We start from the raw sequence: 22,902 nt of genomic DNA, 5'->3' as shown, positions 1-22,902 counted from the left end.
CAGCTTAACTTCGGCAAAACAGCATGAATGAGGCTCGGGAGCTTTGTCAAGATGTGCTCGTGGATGGAGAAAAATATAAACTCTCTGTGTCCCGTGGTATTGTGGTCTAGAGACAAACGGGTGGATCTTGAGTTTTGGTAACTTTAATAGTAACATTTTAATTGTGGAATGAGTGCTCTCTTTGGTAGAGACGTGATCTGAAAGAGAGGAATTTGCAGCTTTCAATATAGTAGTTTTGCTCTTCCACAAGCCTGTCAAATTTCACAAGAAAACCTGTCAGTCTTGCCCTAGTTCTCAGCAAAGATTTCACAGGCTGGAGTGAGGTTTTTTATGGGCCAGTGGTCAGTATGCTGTTACTGAAGCTTCACTGCACTTAGGAGGTAGAACACAGAGCACACCACAGCAAATTCTCCTGCACGGTGACAGATCAGTTCTGAGTTGGTGACAGATCAGTTCTGAGTTGCTGCGTTGTCAAAATACAATAGTATTTTATGCCTCCTAAATGTCACTTTTCCTCTTTGTTTGCCTACACTTACTTAGTATGCAAAGGTAGTCTGATTCTTAGTTACCAGAGGTTTTGTTTACTGAGCAGGTTTCCAGTTTCTGCTACCTGTTTGGAGTGGTTTTTGCCTGTAGTTCAAGCTGGATGGAGAAAGATTATTGGACCATTTGCTTGCGTAGAATTTGATGAATCACAGATCTTGGTTGTTACCTGTGCTTAAATACCGTGTTCCTTTTTGTGCTCCAATGGTGTAAGTGGGAGCTGTCTTCATGGTGGTGTTCCTATTGTAGAAACAGTGTTGTGAGTTTGGGGTAGGGAGTCAGGAGCTGCTGTTGTGAAGCCTTGGACTGGCTGGTGAACTGTCTTCTGTTTCCTCCATGGATAAAACGGGTTACCTTGTTTTATAAAATAATTGAAGGCTCTCTGGTAAAAGACACATTTAAACCCGAGGTTTTATGGCTACTATGTTGTCTGTCTTGTAAAATGGGCTCAGTACATCCCTGTCTGTCTGCAACATGGCATTGGCATTCTAATGGGTACAAGTCGTCATAGCCAACACCCATTAGAGATAAAGTTGCCAAGGAGTTTCAGCTTTTAAGTTCTTTCTTAGCTGTGCAGGTAATTTTCCAGAAGCCAACCTAACACTTACTCCAAAAGTAAGAGAAGATCTGCATGTACTTGAGTGTGTTTTGAGATGAGTTTGTGCCACAGTTGGTTTTGTGCTCTTTAAACTTGAGCAGAAACTTTTGTGTTCTGTGGCAGTAAAGGATACTCCTGGTCCCCATTTGTGTTGAGTTCCTGCTTCCTTATTTGAAGAAGTAAAAAAAAAAAAAAAAAAAAAAAAAAGAAAAAAAAAAAGGGTGGCTTTATGGCACTTCTGCACTTGAAAGTTTTGGGTGTGTAGAAGACATTTTTGTACACAACAGAGAACTAATTTCTGACCTGCTTGACCTGGGCAGTGTATAGCTTGGCCGGAGAATTTGGGTTGGGTTGTGTGGAGGAAAAAAGAGAATAAACTGTCACCTCTAGCTAACACCTTTGTGTAATGGCAAAGCATCCTGGCTACGTGGAGAGAATAAAGCTTTTCTGTGCTTCATGTCAGACAGCATAATGATGCCAGGAAATCCCCTTAGCATTGATATGGGGCTTTTTTTGATTATAACCATAGCAGCAATGAGTCCTTAGTGTAGAGATGGCCCAGTGTTACAAGTGATGTTTTATGTTACTAAAGCAAAGTTGTGCCTGTGTTTTGGCTTTGGCCAGGAGAGAGCAACTGCAGAAAAGTTGCTTATGCTTTTAACCCAAGTTGGCAGTAAATGAGTTTTGAGGCAGTTGAGGTGATAGAAGGAGGTTGGTATTTTATACTACTTCTATTTTCCTCCAGTCTTAATTCCTTTGCATTGATTTTAATAATTTAACGTGATTCCAAGGTGTCTTAAAAATTCAGCCATGTTTCTTCACCTGCCATTAATGGTTAAGTAGTGATTTCTGTAGAGCCTCAAAAGCAAATCCTTTTGGATTCTCTTTCTGTTACTTCTTTCTTCAGCTCTTGACGGATCTGCTGCTCCTTCCTTACTGTGGTGGTTAGAAAGCTCCTCCAAACAGTGGATTTTTGGAATAGTCCCTTCTCTGCATTCAGTTGGCTAAATGCATTGTAACTGTAATGCTGGGGTGCAGAGAGAGGACTGGGGCAGGGCAGGAGGGTTGTGTGGTTACTGGAGTACTGTGGTTGCATCAGACTGAGCAGCTTGGAAAGTCAGAGTATCTGCTCGTTATTTTTGAGTCATCAGTGCTCTTTGAGAGGTGGAATGTGAATAAAGAAAGGTGATTACCTTGTCCCAACCACAGTCATCCTGGTGAAGAGGTTTTTTGGGAGATACCCCAAGTGCTTGGGTAAGAGAGAGATGGCAGCACTAGACCCAAACTCTCCGAGAGGCTGGTGGGGAGGGGTTGAGATTGATGGGAAGGAATGAGAGAGTCAATAGGACATGACCAGGGATAATTACTTGATACTTTTACTGTAGGTGGCCATTTGTTCTGTATAATTTAGGTAGGTGTTTATGTAACTCTTAATTACCAGCTGCCTGTTTTTCTGTTTATGAGGGTTGTGATTTTGCTTTGTTGCAAAATAACTGTTGTCTAGCAAGTTGAGATGCCTGTGCAAGATGTGAAAATGTTGTTTGTTTGGGTTCTTTAAATCCATGCAGTAGGCACCTCATCTTTGCTGTGATATTTCGTGTGTCATGCACTAGAAAACATCTATATTAGCAAAGACAGCTATAGGATATACTTGTGTTTCTTACGGGTATCAGTTTAAGAACTGAAATTTCAGTTTTGGAGGTTTAATACTTATGTGAATCTTATACTGGAGAGGAAAAGCAGCTAATGCCAGATAATGACTATAGACATCTTCCGTGGACCTACTCACTATGAGCAATGTAGTCCTTTCTCAGTGCTTGCCATTATATTTTGGGTACTTGAAATACGACAGCAATACAGATAATTTTCCTTTTAGTGCTTTTTGTTTGTATTTTTGGGAAATGGCAGGGATCCCTTGCTTTAATTTTGCACTATTTGCATTATGAAAGGAGGGCTTGTGAGCTCTGGCAGCTCCCCAGAGTAGACCTTCAGAATGAAACAGTCATCTTGGTCTTTTGTTTTTTTATATCAGTAGTGGCTGTCTTTGTGTGCTGTGTCAGGCACTAGCTTTATAAGATAAAGATATGGCAGTTGACAAATATCCTGGTTTTTAAAATTTTTTTATTTTTTTCATACCACAGGTGGCTTCAGTGATTGCAGGGAATTCTTTTCAATTTGCAGACTATCTGGAAGTACCTACACTGTCTCGTGTTTAACCTGATTTCCTACTCCATTTATGTAGAAATGTTAAAATGATCTGGTTCTGTTTGGATTCAGCAAAGCTTGCATGCTTTTGGGTTGGTTGTTTTTTTTTGTCTTTTCATCTGGCACTTCTATTTTTTTTGTAGGATGATGATGAAATGCAGTAGGTGGATGCTCAGTGTCTTCTAATACATCTGGTACTGACATGCAGATACTCAGCATCCCACCATGGTTAGATAAGCACAGTGAGGACCTGCCTAAAGTTTTGTCAATGCTGTCTAGCAGAGTTATGGTGCAAAGTAAAGATGTCCAGACATGACCCTGAGTCTGGAAAATGTATCATAATTGCAGTCCTCCTGAGATAGAAAAGCCTTATCTCATTAGAGGTTTAAAGGTTTCACAGTTCCACTGTTTAGTTTTTCACTTGCCTATGCCATGTGCTACTGATGTGATGGCAAGTAAGAAAAGGCCTATTCTGTATTTTTAAAAACATGCTTTCTGTATTTTTTTTTAAAGACACAATCGTGTCATTTTAATACAAATATTCCTATTAGTTGGCATAAACTTTATGTTTGTACAGGCCTGTGAAATCCCATGGGCAGGAGGGGGACTGGAGTTTGCTGGTGCAGCATCCTGTGCCTGGACCAGAGCCTGGTGGCTCCAGTGACAGTTTCTCCTGCAGACTTCACCCAATGATTTGAGCCTTTGATGCATTTTAAACTGGCTCATTTATCTGTTGGCTGTGTGAAAAAAGTAGTGCACAGAGAAGTGAGGTAGTTGTTTCAGAGTTTGTTAAATATATTTTTTATTCTTTTTATGCTCTCTGTTGGCAGCAAATGGGGTGTTTTCCTATTTTTCTTCCTCCCCCTCAAATAAAAAGTGCCATAGCACATAATTTGTCAAGTATTTGGCATTTATGTTGTATGTTGAGCTCATTTGTATAGGCAATATGTCATTTCTTGTTTGATGCTTTCTGGAAGAGTCTTGTAAATGTGACTTTGGGGAATAAATACTAAGATAAGTGTGCAGCAGAGAAAAAGTTGGACTTCAGTGTAAGCAAGTTTATGCTAGTAAATAATTATCTTTTCAGTTCTTGAGAGGAATTTACTAGTAACTATCTGTTTGAGATGGAAAATATGGAAGCTGTAATATAAGGATTGAAAAACAAAACAAACCCCACAGAAACCTCCTCCGCAAGGATCTTTATTTGTTTTGTATTCTACATCTAAGCCAGCAATTTTTGCAGAACACAAGCTCATATTTACCCAGAGAAAATTACTGGCCTAGATTTCAGGAAGGCTGAGCACCCATATCTCATTTTAGAGAGGATGAGAGCTGTGGGGCTCCAGGAGTGTCTCTGAATAGCAGAGACCCTCTTTTCCCTCCCCTGGCTGGGGGACCCTCTTTTCCCTCAGCCACCCTTGTGCTTTCTAAAAGCTTATTCCTAAAGTTGGTCCCTTTGTCAGGAATGGGTGGGAGCTGATGTTGTGTTTGTGTTCTGGAGGATTTGCCAACAACTCAGGTTTGCTTGCTCCTTGTTTTGCAAATAAGCAAAGGAGTGAAGTGGATGGGACTGGTGAGCTCCTGTGTGGCTGCATGGGGCTTCATGGCCAGCAGTTATTCTATTAAAGGCTGAATGTGTTTCAGGCTGCAGCTCTGTGCTGCCAAGTTGTGGTTTTGGGGTTCTTTATGGAAGAAGCAGAAAGTAAAAAATAGCTTGAGGAAGAATAAGAAATTTGTATGATCCTAGAAATAGGACATGAAGATGGGAGAAAGTACATAAGAGGGTAAAAGAAGCCATTGCTATTTTAAGAAACCTGTAAATTGACACAACAGATTTAAATGTTATGAGACCTTAAGAGGTACCAACAGAATTTCATGGGTGAGAGATCCCTGGCCATCCTCTCCAGCTGGCAGCCTGTCATGTGCTGCAGTGGTTCCTAGGATTTGGCTATAGGGAAATACTCTCCTGTACATTTTTGTATCTGCCTTTCAGGTACTGCTGCAGTTTTCTGATAAGGTGTTTCAAACTTTGGTCTGAACTTTGGTCATGTCGTGTTGGTTCTTAATGCTTTCCCACTGCCAGCTCCCTTTGCACAACCCATTTGGGAAAGGTGGAGGCAGCTCTTGGCATTCCCTTTTCCTATAGACAGGAGCCAGCTCAGTTACGGAGAGCTGCACGTGGCAGTGGGCTCATGGAGGAGAGAAGGCTCTTGGCCATACTATAGAGGTGTTGTCCTCACTAGAAATATTTTTGAAAGCCTTTGTTTCAGAATTGAGCCCATATTTATTAAATTTTGTGTTCCAAACACAAGTGGTGTGTCCAAATTGGAAGCATCAAGTATTAGATGTATGCGTGCCTGGAAAGTGCAATTAAATCTTGCAGAAATGATGTGATCTACCTGGCAAAACAGTTGAACTTTTTGCCTTTTTTTTTTTTTTTTTTTCCCTGTAAAGTTGTGAGTTACTGCAGCTGTCATTCACTAAAGAAAGTTCCCAATAATTTCAAATCATGTGCCATTTATTTTAAAGTACGTAGTTGAAATAGCAGAATACTCTTTATTTAAATTATACTCTTAAATAATTACACTCTTTAAATGATACTCTTTATTTATTTAACTGCTACAGCATTTCAAGAAGGTCAGAACATTTCTACTTCCCAGAAACATATTACTGTCCCTGAAAGATTTTGGGAAAATCTCCAGCTAACTGGTGGCATTCTGCAGAATGTCACTCAAGATGATAATGTTTTAAAAGATACAGCTATTTTTCAACAGGTTATATTGATGTATTTTCTCTGGTGGACTGGGGTCTGGCATCTGTGCAGGATGTTTGGTTTTTGAAACTAAGAATATCACTTCATGAGTTTTTGTTAGCTTCATTTTCCTGGTGTGTGTTTTATATTTTCTGTTTATATTTATGAGTTATAGAGAATTAATGTTTTTCTGAAGTGACATATTTTAGCCATACAGTGTGTTTTGGAGACAGTAAAACTTTGGCTATGCTTTTGTCATGAGCTTTTAAAAACTTATTCAGGAGTGTATTACTCAATATATCTTGTTTAATTTGATATCTTTTCAAAGGAAGAACTGTCTTCATGGCATGGTGGAAATGAAAATTAATTCCTTCTAGGCATCCCTTGTGGTGTTCTTGCATTTCTATGTGACAAATACATTTTAATAAGAAAACCTGAAAAGGAATGTGTGTGTGAAAGATAATAGCAATACATTTTTCACTATTGAAAATTCCTTGTGTTTCTCAAGTGACAGCAGCTTTAAATGTAGCCAAGTGTTTGTTGGTGTAACATGACAACTGTAAAACATGTAAGGGCTGTTGTTGACACTTGATGCTCAATGTGCATAATTTTTTTGTTCATGTTGTTTAAATCTAATGTTGATAAGTAGAGATGCAGTTAAAAATCTTGCTTCATAACTTGATTATTTGTAGGTATGGTTGACGTTTGACAGCTCAGCCTTGAGACTTTGGCACAGTGAAGATATAATTGAAGTAATTCTGGAGCCTGATTTTTATTTTTTTTTCATCTGAAATGAAGGAAATACTCAAGTTAATTTCTCAAGGGTAGGAAAACTACTACAAAGTTTAACAACTCTGTCACTTTTTTAAAAAGTAGCAACTAATTCCTGTAAGGAGAAGCTTCACCATCAGTGTGATCTGAAAGTACAGAAGTGACACAGAAGGTGCTGGTTTTGGGAAAGAAAAGAAATTTCCCTGTCCAAGAGAACAGGTTCTAATTCTGTATCTTGAGGAAAAGATGAAGGAAAATTCAAAGTCAAGTGAAGTTGTTGAGAGGGTTCTTAAGAGCACCCTGAGAAGTCAGGTCCTTGGAGAGTAAATAAGTATCTTTGCAGCTCTCAGTTGAGGTGTTTTGTAACTAAAATGTAAAGAGTTTTTTTCTAAAGTGCTGTACGTCCTCCTGTTCTCTCCCCAGCCAATCTTGGAGGAATGCTAAGTCCTGCAAGGACTTTTTTCACCTTAATGTTTTTGAGCAGATATGTTTGGACTTTTAAATGGTACACAATTAGCAATGAATCATAAATGGATGTTTCAGAGGTTTGCAGGGGAAGCCTAAACCTGCTTGATAGAGCTTAATAGCACTGCAAATGCAGCTGTGCATTTTATAACCTTGCTCTGTCAAAATGTGTTTTTGTTTTGGGAGTTTTCCCATTACTTTCTTGAGGTCTGCATGGTTACAGATGAATAGCCTGACCCGGTGCCCCAGCAGGGAGAGCAGCGTGGCTGTGCTTTCAATAGCCATGTCCCTGACAAAGGGAACATATGGAATATTTCATTCCCCTCTTTGCAAGCAGTGTAGGGGGCTGCAAGGGCTCGGAGGGCTGGGGGCTGCCAAGCTACATGGGAAGATCAGTAAGCTACCCACAAGGTTTGCATCAAAATGCTCGTCCTGAGGGCATCATAATTTGTGTTTTTTCGTGGGACCAGAACTCTAGATGTGGACAAAGCCATTTCAGCAGTGCAGGATCAGTGATGTGGCCATGCAGGAGAGTTCACCAGGGTTGTGTTGTATTCTTACCAACAGGTGATTCTCAGTGATGTTATTTCTGAACCACTTGGGCACAGTGATGGCTGGTATTTGGTGTTCTGCAGATGCAGAAGATATGGGTTCAGGTGTAATGGCTCCACTGGAACATGACTTGGGGGATGTTTCCCCCTGTGCCTGTTATTTCTCCTTTCAAAGCACAAAATGGGACCAATTGTTGATTGACCTCCAAACAGGCCACTTCCATGTGGAGTAAGAGTACTTTTACCTTGTAAAGTAAGAGTTTGGTTTTCCTGCACTTGGGTCTTTGAGGTTGTGGCACAAAAGCAGGGATGCAGTTTCCATGCTGTTTTTTGAAATGCTGATCTGGAGCAGTAGCAGATCTGGCTGATTCATTTGGAAAAGCAAAGGGACACTGCAGCCTGTGACTTTGGTGCATGGGCTTTTCTCTTTGGGTCATTCTGTGTGGATTCCTTGTCTGATGTTCTCCACTTGGCAGAACTGAGGGAGCTGCCCATCACTCAGTTCTTGGATGTAAAAGCTGTGAAGGAGCCATCTTTGTCAGGTCCTATGGTTGAATACTCTTGAAAAATGTGTTGTGATTTTAACGAGGGGAAACCTTTCCAGACTGAGAATTGTGCTCCCTCAGCAATTCTTTGAGCCTCCCCTCCAAATTAGGAGCCTTTGAGCCTCCTGAAGGCTCTTTGGGAGATTGATGCATTTAGGCCCAGACTTAGATGTTCTTTAAGGGATTTTTGCAAAGCTGCTGCTAGCAGCAATCTACAGACCCCTTGTTCATCTCTTTTAGTGACAGTTTCACTCAAGTGGTTGGCTGCTGTGTTTCCTCTGGATGTCTCTTTGCAGTCCTGGTGGTCCTTGTGGAATTGGAGGGGTCCTAATCTGAGAACATAGTTGCCAATAGTTTGGATCTGGACAGACTTGCATCTGCTTTCTGGTACTTTTTTACTTCTGTTGGTTTTAACATTTGCATAAGAAAAAAAAAAGGGAAAAAATGAATGTGTTAATATTGACCAAACTGTTAATATTTTACAGAACTAGTGTGAGTCGTGCTAGGTGTAGAAAATCCATGTCTTTTCCAAGGGCAAATCTGCTGGCTCTGTGCTGTTCAGTGAAGCCACTAGATTTCTTCATAAACCATCTTAATTGATCATTTATTTGCTTGTGCTTGACATCTCATTTTCAAAAAAAATGAATCAGTTTATGTGGATTTTTGACTTGCCTTCTACAACAAAATACCTCTGGTTTCCAGACCAGAAATTTGCAGTATCTCTATTTAGGAGTTTTAAGCAGGATTTTGATTTGTTCTGAGGATGAGAAATGGCAATCACTTATTGCTTCATCAGAAACCTTTGCAATTCTGGAGCAAGGCCAGTTTTTCCTCTGAAAAAAATACACCTTTTTCAACTCTCTGAAGTAATTGTGCCAGTAAAATAAATCTACAGCTTGTTCAAAAGAGAAAGCTATTGTTTAAACAAACAAACAAACAAAAAGTCAGAAATCCTGCTTAAGAGTGGGACTGGTTGCACTGTCATTGCTCATTCGTGTAAGATTTTTTTTTCCCTTAACAACTGTGTCGATGGGAGAAACTCTGACACACGTTGGGTTGATGCATATATCCAAATACCCTGGATATTTGCCTCACCAAATGTATTCCTCATTTCCTTCAGGCAAAGTGGATCACCTGGTCTGTTGATTCATAGCCATCAGGAATAGAGAATAGGAAGGTAACCACCTAAACATAAAAAAAATCCTTCTTCCTAATTACATTTTTCAGTGCATTCAGCTCTCAGAATTTGGTGTTTGGTCTGATTTATTTTATTGTGCAAGGGTCATACTGCAGGACACTTGGTTGGGCTCATTGCTTTGTCCACCAGTTTGTCCCTTGGCATCTCCAGTGGGATTAGACAGTTTGCCTTTCATCCCTGTCCTGTGGGTGCCCACCAGGAGACACAGCTCAGAGCTTGCTCCTCGCTCAGGGTTTGGATGGAGCCACTGAGCCCCTTGGCACTTTTCTGTAGAAGGTATTTGGAAGGGCTCATGGAGCTTTGTACAGTTTGATCCTTGGCTGCTTACTGCCTTAATGACTGTGCCAGACTAATCATTTTTTGCCCATGTAAGCTTTGTTACCATAATAACTGAAATAGAAACAAATGCTTCAAACCTTAAGGAATGCAATGTGCAAGAAATGGCCAAGTTGAGAAGTTCTGCCATACCATGGCAATAGGAAATCTTCTTCCATGAAGTTCACTGGTTCCAGTGGATCATCTCAGAGTGTGGGGGGTAATGTATAGATCAAGTGCTCTGCTTCCTAGTGTCTGTGGTGGATACTTGAGACTTGGACATCACACCTGTACTGCCGTAGTTCCTATTGCCCCTCCTTGTTTTGGGCTGTTATATAGAACATGGTACAAATGGGTAAATATTTGTGGATGTCTCTGTTTTGCTGTGTCTGATAACACCATGTTATGTTCACTGGAGCCCCCCTCCCCACAGTTTAAGAGCACAACTCAACTTTATTTTTCTCTACACTCTTCAAGTAGTAACTCTTAGCCGTGGGGAAAAGTGGGCATGGGATGAGCTACACAGAGATAGACCCACTGAATGGTTTAACATGTGACAAGTACTTTTCTGAACTTCTGCTGGCTTTTTAAAATCACAGAGTTTGTGCCTTTTTTCCCTGCCTTTTTTTGTGTATCAGAGCATTGAGGACTGACAGCATCAGTGGGGAGTTACCCCTGCTCAGAGTACTTCTCTTCAGCTGGCCCTGGCCAAATGTGATGGTTGAAGCACAAGAGGCAACTAAAACACTGAATATCTTGCTCACGTTTTAAGCATGTTTAACTGTTGAAAAGATATTATCTGCAGCCATATTAATGAGCAATAAGTAAACTATGTTGGATCCAGGCTTGCAGAATGCAGTTTAACTACTTTAGGTTTCAGCTTGCTCATTTAATTACTAGGTTACTGGAGGTTTTCTCTGCTGTGGGGGGGTTTACATGCATGTGTATGAGAAGTGTATGCATTTATACAAAGAAACATGAATGAAGTTTCAGGATACCACCTTCATGATGCCTTAAAAACTCCACTTTAGATTACTTTAGGTTACCCTCTCTGCCTTAATTTTGTTTCAAGAACATTGTAGGCAAGTCTTGCTGTCACTTACACTTGATGACTTCAGTGTTGACTTCCCCTGTGTGATTTAACATGCACAAGCTTAATTATTCTTTTCTGGCCTAGGGAGAGATTTCTTTCCATTAATTACCTTCACTGCCCTTTTCCCTTCTGCACATTAGTTTGTTTGGAGAAACCTACTTGCTCAGTAAGCAGCTCCAAACAAGGCAGCGCCTGGAGCTGTCTTGGGTACGTAACAGATACCTTTTACGTAGCTTGTTGAAGCTTCAGTTTGCTGAAGCACAGCTATTAAATGTACTGAATTAACAAGCTCTGAATATTTCTCCCTCGAGTAAAAGTGGTATGAGGTCAGCAGAAAAGCACCAGGTTACACTGCACTTCAGTGCTGCACTGGGGTGATAGAGGTAAAAAGGAAGGGACACTAAAGTTAGCAAATAACATCCATTAATTCAACTATTTCTTCTTACTAGCAGCTGTTGTTTAGTCAGACACTATTTAAATGTCAAAAGAGAATGACTTCTTATGAGATGAATGTGATGCAGTGCTGCCAGACTGATTGCTCCTATGATAGCAAAGAAATCCATATTTAATCTTGTGGAAATTTCTCAGGATTATAGCCTTCTGATTGCTCCTGTGCTAATATGCAATTCCTAATATGTAGTATGGAGAAAAAAAAAGAAAACATGAATAATAAAGAACGACAGGAGTAAAGTGCATAAATTCTTTGTTAAAATCTTTTTTTTTTTTCAGTTGTTGGTGGTTAGAGGCAGTCTGGCTGATAATTTCTTGGAATTGGGTGATAAATAATTCTAAAAGTTTTGCCTTCTGTAATTTACACTTATCTGTATGTTATACAAAATACAATCTGGTATGTTGAAAGGATGGGTATGCTTCCTCTCTACCATGTTTACTGTAAATCATCCTCACAGTGTTGTAACTATTCTATGGTAAATCTAATGAAATGTAGCAAAAGGTTCCATTTGTCTTGGACCCCTGCATATCAAGTGCTCCTACTGAGGTGGAATAATTATTAACCTCTACTATTAATTACATAGTAAATAAATACGCTTGTAGAATCAACTGTTTTCATCTATGTGCAGAAAATAAACTGTTTTAAACATGACAAAGCTGTTCATGTTTTTACATTGTGCTGCCTTCTTCATTATATCCTGGTATTTGTTTGGAAACAGGCAAAGATTATGCTTTTAATGTTTTGTGTTGGTTGTTTTTCTAAGTAATCTCTTACAGCTCTAATCTCTTGACTCATTGCAGGAAATTTAAGTAAAAATTAAAATAAATTGCCATATTTGCTTTATGCTTTTAAGATTTGGTAGCAAATATGAGGTGTGGTTATTTGTTGTGGGGTCTGACACCATAATTGCAGAGCACAGCTTCATTTCTGGTAGCTCAGATACTGATGTTTATGAGTGTATTATTAAAAATGAAAAGATAACATGGCTTGCCAGTTTCAGCTAAAACCTTTTTACCCTCTCAACTTTCAGGGTTGGGGTTTTTTTTTTTAATTTTTTTAATAGTATCTTCATAAATTTGCTGGTGATAGAATGGAAAAACTGTTGTGTTAATGGTAGTAAATGATGAAATTGGTAATGGGGAAAACAGGGTGGCACTGAGGTGCCTGTTTTAGGGACAGGTTTCAAGCTGCATGGCAAGTTTAACTGGCCCCAATTTACTGATTCAGTAAACCCCATAGTCTTTCAAGGCAAAAGAAACTGGACTTCTTTGAAATAAGTGAGAACAAGAAAAACCAGATCTTTTTATTAATGGAGCTTGGGAGGGGTATTCTTTGTCCATCTTGCATCCATTAGAGTTGTTTTCACTGGAGCATAGGTTTCTACATCAAAAATTAAATCAGATTGGCTGGTGGCCTTTAGGTAGGAGCTTGTGTGGATTTCCTTGTCTGTAGGATAGCTGTGATGAATTAAATGTATGCCCATGTTTGGTGTGGAGATAGCAAAGAGAGAAATGTTCACAAGCCAGATTTTCTTCTTGAAGTTCATCTCTAAAATTTATATGGCTGCAAAGATGCCTCTGCTACTTCTGTCTACAAGTAGGATAGAAAGACAGGCAGATTACTTGGTTGCCTTTTGTAAATCTCTTGCTTTTCCATCATGCATGCTTTGGATGTGTTTATATAAAAAAATTGATCCTATGTACATGATTAAACTTGACAAACCTTAATCTCTGTTGCTGAGTGTGGGCCACATTGTTCATGCGGTAGGTCTTTGTTTTTCATGTAAATACTTGCAATGTTCTGTTTGCATTAAGTATGCAGTTTTTTGCTTGACAGTTTAGTGATTAAAATCTACTCAGTTTTAAATGGGTGTAGTCATGTCAATACTGGGAACAGAGTTAAACTGAAGAGATAACTTAACCTTTTCAAGGAAATTACTAGTAATAAGTGCTTCTTTGACCTCTTTATTAGGGCAAGTGATGGCTGGCAGGTTTTTTTGGCTGAGAGTTTATGTGAAACATTTCTTTTGAACATATACATTTTCCAAAAAACTTGATGAATATGCTGGTTTTTACTGGTGTATGTTCTTGGGTCAGCACTGGTAAGTCTTCCTGGGTTTATTCATGCTAGGGCAGAAGCCAGAAGTCCAGAGATGTCCTACTTGGGACATAACTGTCCAGTTTGGGATGCAGTTGGTAACCAAACTCACTCATGCTGATGCACCTCTAATGTATGGACAGACCATAAGAGTTGAGGTACTGGGATTCCCCTTTCCTGGATGCTGAGCAATGCAACCAGTGAGAGGAAAGCTTTAGTCTTTGCCTGTGCTATTTGGAGCTGGGTCTGGGTTTTTGGGGGGTATGGAAAGGGGTGGGGCTTGTTTTGCTGCTTTTATGTTATATTGCAGTGGAATATTTTCACATTATATTACCATTTTATCAGATACTCTTGTGAGATTTATATCAGCACAGTAGGGATTTGGATTGTGGGTGATGCGTTGGATGCACTTAAGATGATGTTTCATGCTTGTTTTCAGAATTTAAATTACTTTTCTTGGTCTTTGCTGCTGGGGGGCAGTCTATCTTGAATTTCTGTGATAAATAATCAGAGATTGTCAATAATGGAACAAAATTTGAGAGGAAACTCCTGCTTGCTGGATGCTGAAGCTCTGTCAAGGTCAGTGATGCAACATACTCTGTTAAAGGCTTGAACAGAAATGAGTACTTAGCCTTAAAAACCAAGTCATGCAGATATTGTTTTCCCTCCTGCCTTTATCTTTTAGTATGATTACATCATATTTGCTTGTAGTAGGAGGGAACAAGAACACCATGTAGGACAGGTGATAGTAATGTGTTTGTTGGAGCCTTAACTCAGCAGTCTAAGGTCAGACTTTTAAGATTTTGGTATAGCATACCTAAATAGTCTGATTTTTTAAAAGCAGAATCACTGAGTACTGCTGCTGGATTCCTGTTTTCTGAAAGCAAGTTAATGCCTTTACTATGTGAATATAGATACAAGCAACCAGCTCCTGGATATAGTTAAGATAAATTTTTTTAAAACAGACAGCAGCTGATCTTCACCCAGTTGCGTTTTTGCCTAGACCCACAAAGTCTTTAGAGCAAATGGTGCTTGTTAAAGAATGCCTGCTGGATACGTAGATTGTGTAAGGAGGATTTTAAACCATTGCTTTTTATGTTTGCTCAGATTGGTGTTGTAATAAAAATGACTGTTTTTTCCCCTCTTTGTGTTGCGTGGGGTTTCTGTCAATCACAGAAAGGCTATTCCCATTTTCCTGTAGAGAAGAGAGTGCTTTAGAGATGGAGATCCTCAGCCTGTGGTTCTGTGACATGAAAAATCCCCTCTGCTAATGATTTGGTCGTTTTGGGCTGCACCAATTTATTGCTGGGCAGGTCTCCTTCGAGGAAGCTGCACATATGCTGCCTTTCACAGGACAAGGACATTTACAAGACAATTGTGAGAGGCAGCTGCATGCAGGAGGGGTTGGCCCACTGCTAGCTGGGTGATGGCTTTGTTAGGTGGGTTTGGGACCTTGTAGTCCCTGCTTACTCTGTGCTGAAGGGGTTGGAGCCTCCCTGGCCAGGTGATGGCTTTGCTAGGTGGGTTTGGGACCTTGTAGTCCCTGCTTACTCTGTGCTGAAGGGGTTGGAGCCTCCCTGGCCAGGTGATGGCTTTGTTAGGTGGTGTTAGGACCTAGTGCTCCCTGCTCCCCCCATCCTGGAGGAGTTGGCTCATTGCTGGCTGGGTGATGGCTTTGTGAGGTGGTAGTGGTCCCCACTCAGCCTTTTTCACCACACAAGAAAAAGCGGTGGCCCTGTCAGCCCTCCACTTGGGTGTGTTTGGACAGACAAGTAGGTCTTCCAGCCCTGTGCACCTACCAGGATATTTTGTGTTTTCTTAAAACTTCTATTTCCTGTCTGTGGATGGGAGAGAAATCCTTAAAAAAAAAAAAAAAAAAAAAAAAAAAAAGAGCTGCTGTAGTTTTCTCTAATATTGCAACTTGGACTTGGCAGTGGTAGATTGCTGGTGGGATTTGACGAGTTTAAAGGTTTTTTCCAACCCAAACAACTCTATGATTCAAAGTTACTACAGGAGTTCTCTTATGTACAGGCTGCTGAATAGCAGAGGTAGTCCTCAAATGTCCTGTTTAATACACAAACATCAGTATTACATCAGTTTGGTTCACACTGGAGCAGATTACCTCCACGTACATTAAATGCGAGCAGATATTTAATTGTCTGTGAGGCCACCAAACCCAGCAGGGTTTATATCTTCCCCTTCACCAGCTCAGCTTTTTAGACAATGCCTCTGCAGCCTCTGCAGTCTCAACAAATTAGTTCCCTGTGTCACCCCTGGGCCTTTCTCAGCTGTCTGCTTCGGGGTGCCCAGGGATGCTTCATCTGCATGTCTTGTTCCACTTGCCTTCGTGTCAGGAGCTGCTGGCTAGCAGTAGATTTGGGCAAGCTGGTGTAGTTACATGAGATTTATGACTGCCTGTATTTATTTTGTGTATTTTGTGGGGTTTTTTTGTTTTCCTTTTTTTTTTTTTTTTTTTTTTTTTTTTTTTTTTTAAATGTAGCTGGGGACATCCAGCAAAGAGCCGGCACAATGAGCTTGAACTTCTTTTTCTTGACGATAATATTTAAAAGCTAAAATGCAACAGTATTTCAGTCGTGAATACATGGAAATTGTGTGTGCTGCTTAATGTGTTTCAGAAATCCCTGTTACTTTTCTTCCTTAAATACAAGAAAACAGGCGTGTAATGCCTCATTGAAAGAAGCCTGTAGGGGTGCTTTGTGAGGGTCTTAATTAAGGGCTTTGAAAGACTAAACAAAAGGAAAAAGAAAATGCTACAGGGTTATTGTTATTCCAGCCCGTTGGCTCAGCGAGCTGACCATCCATTGGTGCCTTCTGTCCATTTGGGAGCTGAATGACACTTTTGTTCGTGGTTAACAGAGGTGAAAGAAGCCAATTATTGGCTGTCTTTTCCACGGGGCAGCTGCAGACGGATTTCACTGCAGGCAAATATGGACTTTTCTGCCACAAGGATGGTTGTGATGACAGTTATTTTTGTGGAATTGTATGAAAGAAAACAGATTTCCCCCCCCATACTTCCCCCCCTCCAGTGACTTGTGTAGCTGTTTATTAAAAACTATTGTGCATATGCTGGAGTGGAATGGGCATGTGTGAAGGGTTAGCAGTGTCCTCAGCTTTTTCTCTGGGCATGTGAGAGTGGGCTTTTTTCGGGTTTCTTTTTCTGATTTTTTTTCTTTTTATCTTTGTAATTGCTGTTAATTTTAACTACAGGGTTTTTCTCATTGGTTTGTGGTGTGCATTAACCCTCTTAGGGCTGCCTGTTCAGACTGTGCTTGCTTTGTGTGCTGTAGTGTTGGAGGCACAACCTCTGCAGGTTAGCAGGGAGTCCTACAGCAGCAAAGGAAATGCCTGCATGCCATTCAGAACCTCAGAAAGAGTCTCTGTGCCTCAGACCTCCCATATCTCTATCTATAGCACAATATAAAAAACCTTTCCCACAGTTTTCCCCGACAGTTCTTAAAAACTTAGCTTTTTCCATCCTTTTTTGGTTGTTTGGTTGTTTGTTCAAGCTCTAGTTGTGGTTTAAATGAGTGAAAAGACTTGGAAGAACCAGGTCCACAGGCTGTTTTGGTTCAGGAGAAGTCCCCTCCAGTTTGGGGCAAACTTTGGGTAAGGACTCACATCTTGGTCAGAACTGATCTCTCCTAGTGTGTTACCCTGCAAGATTTCTTAGCATGTTAGCTGCTCAGGAGGCCTGCTGGTGGTTGTGGGAGGTTGCTTTTGTTGACATCTTTGGGTACCCATCTAAAATCTGCATTTAGACATAGTTCATACTACTAGTGTAAAAAAAACAAAAAAAAAAACCAGCAAACAAAGCCAGTGTGCCTTCTAGAATCTACCTTTTGTCCTCTGCCCTTGGGAGGTAAAAGCACTACGAGGATGTTTCACCTCCATCTCTCTGTGAATACAGAGGAGTTTTTGTGCTTTCTGTTGGTCTCACTTCATCCAGACCTTCTTTTCTTTTACATTAAGTGGCCAAACTTGGATAGCAATAGAGTAATGACTTGTCTCTTTAAATCTTTTCCTTCCCCAGATTCTCATAGCACTGGTCTGCTTTTTACTGGAACCTTGGTGGGAGAAAACCCACTGTAACGAGTGTGAGCACCAAAGGTGCTGCTTGGCACTGGAGATCCTGAACTTCAGTGCATATCATGTGGGGTTTAGATGGCAGCAAATGCAGCTCAGGATAAAAAAAAGAAAAAAAAAACCAGCTACACAACTTTGACCTTTTTTCACAAAGCAAAACATGCATGAAGTTTTGAGTCTTGAAAGGAAATAATTAGCTCAGTTAAAGACAGATAAAGAGGAGAAGTCTTGACAGTTTCATTATACAAGAAAGAATAAAATTGGTTTTGAATACTGCCTTGGTGTTCCTTCTTCAGTCTTGTGCTGAAGCAGAAGCTGAACTTGTGGGTCTTCTCTGAGAATGTTCTGGCAGACATCTTGTGCAGCTTTCATTTTGATTCTTGTCAAACCTTCACTGGAAGGTAAGGTAGATACTCAACCTGTGTCTTCATGCATGTAGGAGCCATACATCTCAACTCAAAAAGTGGAATGTAGTGGAAACTGATAGGACGTAAAAGGATGGGAAGCTCATACAAAACTCAAAGGACTGTTTGGGTTCCTGTGTTTAGCAATATTTCTTGTCAACAGGCAGCAGCCCTTGCTTTACCATTTGTTGAAGGTACTGATTCCTGAGTGAAGTGTGAGGGCTGTGTTAGAACACAGAAATGCTGCCACGTGGGGGGACTTCAGGCACTTTAATCTTTCAAATGTCATAAAGTGTAAATTACTCTTCTGTTAAAAGTACTGGATGATCACAAATTTCCAAAACCTAAGTTTTACATCTTATTAAAACTGCTTCTGTTTCATCAGCTACTTCATTAAGATGCCTTGGAAGTTGTTACATAAAAGGTTTGGTTTTATAGAGGCTGTTCCAGATGCTGCCCTGAGATCTATTTTGATACTAGAAAGCAGTACTGTGTACTTTTAGTTTTCCCACAATGTATATGTAATTATAGTGCTGTATAGCAGAAATTTTTTTTTCCGAAAATAATTCTTAGTTACATCAGACTCACATGTAATATGTAAGTATAAAAAAATTACTAAATTCTAAAGCTGTTGTATGTAGATTTGGACTGATTATTTACATTTTTTCTTCTGGCTTCATTGTCTGTGTTAGTACACCAGTTTTGTTTTGCCTTTTTTGCTCTTAGCCTTCTAAAAATGTAGGGCTTACCCAGACTTTTGAGGCTCAGGTTGCTTTCTAAACATTGGGTGGGACAGGCTAGGAGACCAAAATAAACCAGAAGGAAAACAAATAAAATTGAAAGTACTTAGAGTTGGCATTTTTATGGAATTGGATTTGTAGCTGTTTTCATGATTTCTTTTTTCAAAAGAGCAAGAACGCAGTGAGAATGCAATAGAAGATCTTGATGTGAATATTTGTGTGTAATGATAATGCTGCTTTGCTATCAGTGTAAACAGGTTTAAGTGCAGGGCTCTGTCTGGACAGTTCAGAACTTTGGTAGTTTTATCTTCCCCTTTCCTCTAAGAGATGCAGAAAAGATTATTCTCCTTTGAACCTGGAGTTTGGGAAGGGGAAGCAACCTGCCCAAAGCCACAGAATGAGTCTGTGCTGCGGCGAGGAACTGAACCTCGGTGGATCTGCATCCAGAGTTATAACAGGGAGCTTTTGGTGTGAAATGTTTGTTTTAGTAAATGCATGTTGCTAGGTGGAGCAAGATGTGTCCTTGGAGTCCAAAGGGTGAGCCTGGCTCCCTACAATCCAGCTGAGGCCGTTTAAGTTTTATGGAATTGCTGGTGAAGCCGTTAAAAGGAGCAAAAGTTGCCTTGTAGGTGTTTGTGGTTGTGCAGCAGGGACCTCAGACTGGAGACTGGGGAACAGACCCAGATCTTATTAAACTGGTCTGATTACATAGTTTGGTGATGTTCGTAGTATTTCAGCAATGGTTGTTCCCAGAAGTTTCCGATAAGGAAAAAATGCTTGAGAACTTCCTCAAGAGCAGTGAAGAGAACCTTGGCTTGGTCATGTGTGAAGTGTTTGTGTCGGGAATAGCAATTTGAAACTTGGTTATGTCTCTAACCTGGGTCTGATTTAACTCAGGAAAGGGTTAAAAAAATTACAGAATTACTTGGGTTCAATATGGCTCTGCAGGAGTAAGGACAATTGCTGCAACTGGCAATTCTGCCCAGTTTGAACTTAGTTGTAAACATAGGGTTACACTTTTTTTTTAATTAAAACATGACAAATGTAAAACTTCTTTAGGGAATCTGGTGCTGGTTCCATTGAAGGCATAGCTACATGTTGTATTTCCTTTTGGAGCAAAGGTCCCACTGTCCCCTTCAGTACCTTTCCTCACTCCTACTGCCATTTCATTTTGCTGCCCCATAGTTGTGCTGATACAGCTCTCAGTGAGGCCAACCTGTGTAGAAGACTGCTAACCCCATCTGAATTAAAAAAAGCCAAAACTCTGAAATGCTTTTTTAAAAATTCATATTATTATAATGATCTGATTCCAGCATCTTGTCTGTAAACAGTTCCATCAGGGAGATGGAAAGCAATGGGAATCTAAGCTAGTTTTCTTCATCAGAAAGGGAAAACATCATTCAGCTACACCCTGGATGGTGTAGTAGGTTGAAGTCTTAAGCTGTTGCTGCATTCTCCTTTTCCTTTCATGTGTAGACCTATGGATTTTTAAAAATATAAACAAAGACCCTTCTGCTTACCTTGTTGTCTTTCACCAATAATCTTAAGTCTTAATAAAAATGGTTTAGATGCATCTGTTTGAGCTAAGATGATCCCAGGCTCAAGGCCCTTAACCTGGAGAGTTGTTATTCCAGCCAGTTTACTGGACTATTGTTAAATTAGATGAAGGCATTAAAGGATGCCTCATGGTTTCCCATATCTGGAAGATGTGCTGGTGAAATACAGAAACATCACTAACAGGAGGACAGTACTTTGAGCACTTACACCCAAAAGCTTCACCACCAGGTTTACAGCTTGCTTCTGATTTACTTGTATCCCCAGCCATGCTCTCTGGAGACAGGAGACAAGCTGGATAATGTGCAGAAGACATTGCAATCTCCTTAAAATAATCACATTTATTAGATTTGATCCCTCTCAACAACTTCCATGCTGGTATCAGGGCATGATGGACCTGCCTGGCAAAGATGCTGTGCAGTGGTCCTTTGAAAAGAGTTGGTCTTTAGGGATTTTAACTGCTCTGCTGCTCTCCTGAAGCTCCCCTGTAGTCTGTGTGTTACTTCAAGTGGCTGTAAATCCAAGGAGGATTATCACCAAATCCTTATAATGACCTTTCTGGCATTTTAGCCTGTAGTTACTCATGGAGTCTCGGGTAACCATTTTACTTTTTAGAAATTATTTTAAAAAACTTTCAAGTCAGAGGATAGCCATGGCATAACCATGCTGAGAGCGAGCAACCCTACCAAGAGTTTGGGTTGTAGCAGAAAATGTGAGGTTGGTTACAGACTGGAGATGTGGATGATCCGAGTTCCCACTTGGTTTTGTCTGTGGGCTGCTTCATGGTGTTGCACGGGTTGGTTTTTCAGTCTGGTGGATGGAGGGATGGAGGGATGGATGGATGGATGGAAGGAAGGATGGATACCCATGGATGCAGAAGGATAATCTGGGCACAGAAATGTCCTCAGACTGCTTTCCTAACATACCCATCACCCTGATTTATTTATTTTTTTATACTCAGTTCCCTGGCGCTGCTGTATTCCAGAGAGTAAATAATTATAAAGCCATGAATAATGCATAATTTTACTCTCTGCTATAAATAATCTCTAACTATGTAAGGGAAATACTCTTGCACAGAAGGACACTTTGTTTCTTCCTTCAGTTTACCAGCAACCCTTCCCTCAGCCCGTAATCCACACGGAACGTGTGGCTCTTAAAAATTAAACTGAAGAGCACGTTAGCTTGGGCTCTATTCCTATTCCAGGATCCGATCTCTTTCACAATAATGCACTGGAATTTTTTTTCCGGGTTAATTCCCCACCATGTGTCAACATAGGCCATTAACCGTATGTGTGATTGCTTAATGGTTGGCCTGCAGTGACTCAAATACCAGTTCAAAATAGGGCTTTGCATACAAGTATTGTTCTCTCTAAGATCTTGATGATGGCTTGATTGGCAGATGAATAGGGTACATTAGAGCTAGTTACTGTGTCTGAAAGAAAGCTAAGACATCGTGTTGGAAGGAAAAAAAAAATAAAAAAACAACCCCAAAACCACCAGGTTGATGTGACATGGGAAGGAGAAAGGAGGAGAAATGACTTAGAGATATGTGGGAGAAGAGGGGGATGTTACTTCTGTTGCAGGAACAGACCTGTCTGAAATTTTTCAGCCTTTCTGTGGCTGTCAGTGAAAACTTTGGATGTCCTGCTTCAGCAAAATGCTAAAAGCCTACTGCAACCAACAGGATTTATATGCTTTTTTTTTTTTTACTGAAAAAGAACTCCATGTACCCTATTTCCTAAAACTCCTGAATATCTTAATTCCCTTCTAATAGCCAGGGTTGGTGGGTAGTCTGAAGTTTGATTGCTTCCATGAAAATGCAGGTTAAGTGCTTCATCCCCAAGTGAGTGGTCACATGGAAGTTCTAGTGAGTTTGAGCCACAAAAAAAGTGGATGAAAATGTTGCATATTACCTGCTGACAGAGCTGCTAAAGCATATAATTTCTTTCCATTGCTTTCAAATGGAGTGATCCTACACATCTAACAAGTCTCCTCACCTCTTTTCCTGCTTAAAACAAAAAAAATAAAACCAAACAGAAGAACTCAAAATGAAATTTTTAAAAAAGGGAACAAAAGAAAGGTAGTTTAGTCTTTAATTTCATTCCCTTTCTGATTTCTAACTTGGCTATAATTCAGCTGTCTGTGGCTTTGTTGTGATGGGGACATGGTGCAGGAAAGCAGCGTTGGGTGGCTGGAGGGGGCTCCTCTGGGTGACTTTTTGGGCAGGTTTTGCCTCACCTCTGCATGGCACTTTTCCCTCCCATGCTGTTTGTCTTGTCCATTTTAGCAGCAGACTTTTCCAGGTGAGGTGTGTCTCCCACTGTGTATTTGTACAGCACCAATCACTTTGACACATTGAACCTTAGGGCCCTCAGCTTCTTGTTGCAATACAAACAGCAGATGATAAGACCTTGTGCTCATGAGAGTGATAGCAAAATGGGTACTTAGGAAATAGCAAGTGTGTTTGCTGGGTGGGAATGCACAGTTTGCTGTGTCTTGTTAGGCCAGTTGTGGCA

The 22,902-nt window shown here is 40.4% G+C and overlaps 1 protein-coding gene across 2 annotated transcripts in view; it reads left to right on the top strand.

Moving 5' to 3' along the window:
• The window catches only part of LGR4 (leucine rich repeat containing G protein-coupled receptor 4), a 71,830-nt gene that overhangs the window by 1,147 nt on the left and 47,781 nt on the right, over positions 1-22,902 (top strand). The window lies entirely within an intron of this gene.

The sequence above is a fragment of the Calypte anna genome, chromosome 5 (genome assembly GCF_003957555.1).
Source record: "Calypte anna isolate BGI_N300 chromosome 5, bCalAnn1_v1.p, whole genome shotgun sequence".
NCBI classification, from domain to species: domain Eukaryota; kingdom Metazoa; phylum Chordata; class Aves; order Apodiformes; family Trochilidae; genus Calypte; species Calypte anna.
The sequence above is the reverse complement of the archived record's forward strand: the minus strand, read 5'-3'. Positions and strand labels throughout refer to the sequence as shown.